This window comes from Octopus bimaculoides, chromosome 7 (assembly GCF_046866305.1).
Source record: "Octopus bimaculoides isolate indiv1 chromosome 7, ASM4686630v1, whole genome shotgun sequence".
Classification (NCBI taxonomy): Eukaryota; Metazoa; Mollusca; class Cephalopoda; order Octopoda; family Octopodidae; genus Octopus; species Octopus bimaculoides.
The window spans coordinates 13,113,487-13,115,986 of NC_142934.1; the positions used below are offsets into that span (position 1 = coordinate 13,113,487).

Sequence of the window (2,500 nt, forward strand, 5' to 3'; positions counted from 1 at the left end):
TATATATATATACACGTATGTATGTATTTGTGCGATTGTGTTTCTCCCCCACCATCGCTTGACAACCGATGTTGGTGTGTTTACGTCCCCGTAACTTTGTGGTTCGGTAAAAGAGACCGATAGAATAAGTACTTGGCTTACAAAGAATAAGTCCTGGCGTCGATTTGTTCGACTAAAGGTGGTGCTCCAGCATGGCCGCAGTCACATAACTGAAACAAGTAGAAGAATAAAAGAATACTTAGAATTCTTAAAAAAAAAAAAAGAGAATGTCAAAAATCTTTGTAGCAGAAGTTTTTGCATTTTGTGTCTAAAGGCTTTCACATAAATTCCACACAATATGAAAAAACCAAAGGTTGTTGGCATTATGTTTGTTTGTTTGTTTTTATTTTGTTATTTTTTTTTTAATTCCAAATTCATAATCTAGCACTTGCTCCACAGTGGTCAAGTCCTGGATTAAAAATTAATAAACTAAGTTTAAAACAATTGAGCACTACTATGTGTTTTCTAGATTGAGTATACCTAGCACTTAACTTTTGACTGTAGGTAAAACTCAACATGAGCAAACAGGATAAAACATTCACAGTATCCAAGTGTCATGATAACAGACGTGGAACGTGTCAATACATGCATACTGGTTGATTCATTAGAACAAAAAGTGGACAAATTTTCACGAATGCAGATATGAACTGCAAAAGCAGAAATTTGATCTACTGTATTAAATGCCTTGATTACGAGGAACCATACATTGGCGAGACAGGGAATGCATTATCGGAACGCTCACGAGTTCACAGACAACAAATCCGGAACACTAAGATTCGCCAAATTCCACTGAGTGAACATATAGAAACATGTGGTCAGAAAATGTTTCTAAATTTTCCTTTCCACAAACTACATGACACAAAAAAGGTTTCATTAAATGTTCAAACCTGTTCTGAACGGAAATAACAATAATATAACAACTAGATAATAATGTGGATTAAACAATATCTTTAACACAGTGTTTCCCAACCTTTTTTGGCAAACGCCCTCCTTAGAACATTTGGATACCTTTACCGCCACTCCACTCCAATATGAGCGCTAACGAAGTAATCTTTCTTAGGAATTATTTAGAAATAGAACAAGATTTTACATACGTGTGTATTTACAGCAATATTTACCGATTGCATTGGATATGTGTACATCAGTGTGATCCCAGCTTCTTATGATCAGCAGCAAGTTTAAGAATATTTGGTTCTAAATTTGACAAAAGAAGTCGTAAATCACCACGCTGTTGTACGTCCCGTCGGTTTCTGTTTTTAGCTAAAATTTGGTTTACCGCGCTAAATCCCTTCTCCACCAGGCATGATGATGGGACTGCAATGAAAAAATAGCCTTGCTTCATTCCACAGTAAAGAAAATTTCCCATTGCAATGCAACCACATTTCACACAGGCCTTGATTTTCAGAAATCATCTTTCCTTCTTCGTCACATTGTACCTCGACAATGTCCTCCTGCAAATCAATTTTTTGTTCCTCTGCTTTGCACATAAATGGGTTCTTTACCTAGTCAAGACTATTCAGTTCAATCAAATCCTTAAATCTTGTCTGAAAGTCATCACTGAGTTGCTGTTGATGTACACAACAGGCTCTCAAATCATATTCAATAAATACATGGGAAATGCTTTCATGGACGAAACTGACAAAATTCCTTCCTTCCTAGGTTTTGTTTGTACAGACTGAATATGTTTATGAAACTGTTGATTGCATTTTTTGCTTGAGTGAGGGTAAAATTATTCCTTCGCAGTTGCAAATTTAGAATATTCTTCACCATTTTCTTCACATAATTGACGGAACAGTCTGGTGTTTAAAGCCCGAACTTTAATTTTGTTGACAACAAATATTATTACAGCTAGCTTAAGGCGGCGAGCTCGCAGAAATGTTAGCACGCCGGGCTAAATGCTTAGCAGTATTTCGTCTGTCTTTACGTTCTGAGTTCAAATTCCGCCGAGGTCGACTTTGCTTTCATCCTTTTGGGGTCGATAAATTAAGTACCAGTTGCGTGCTGAGATCGATCTAATAGACTAGCCCCCTCCCCAAAAATTTCGGGCCTTGTGCCTAGAGTAGAAAAGATTATTACAGCTAGGCTGGAAGAGAATCGTTCACTAAGCCTTTTAGCAACGAGATGTTTTCGGTCCAATTATTAATGATTACTTTGTTAGGAGTATATAAAATATGAAAACAGAGAGGAGGTATGAGATGAATATGTTTTTTATCCCTATGATTAGCATCGTTTCGTTGTTATCTGATAGAAAAATAATTCAGTTTAGCGTATAATAAATTCTTTTTTATATATAGAAGAATGTATAAACTTTCGAGAAATAATTCTATTTTAGAATTGGATTTCGAAGTACGTATAAATAATAGCATTTAAGTATTACGTTGGAAAACCCTTTTCGATTAAAAAAAAAGTCGAAGCCCGTGGGACTCAAGCACACATCTATAGATCTGACAGGGACTCTGTC

At 36.0% G+C, this 2,500-nt stretch overlaps 1 protein-coding gene and 1 long non-coding RNA gene across 2 annotated transcripts in view; one reads left to right on the forward strand and one right to left on the reverse strand.

The window, feature by feature from the left end:
- LOC106869737 (uncharacterized) overlaps positions 1–2,500 on the forward strand; it is a 48,057-nt gene that overhangs the window by 8,856 nt on the left and 36,701 nt on the right. The gene's annotated exons all lie outside the window — the stretch shown is intronic.
- Positions 1–2,500, reverse strand: part of LOC149134582 (uncharacterized) — a 3,848-nt gene that overhangs the window by 1,000 nt on the left and 348 nt on the right. Inside the window, exons 1-2 of the long non-coding RNA XR_016242450.1 lie at positions 1,158–2,500; positions 142–209 (exon numbers count right to left, since the gene is read on the reverse strand). The exon at positions 1,158–2,500 is cut by the window's right edge and continues 348 nt beyond it. This is a non-coding gene — a long non-coding RNA (uncharacterized LOC149134582). The remainder of the gene's footprint in view (positions 1–141; positions 210–1,157) is intronic.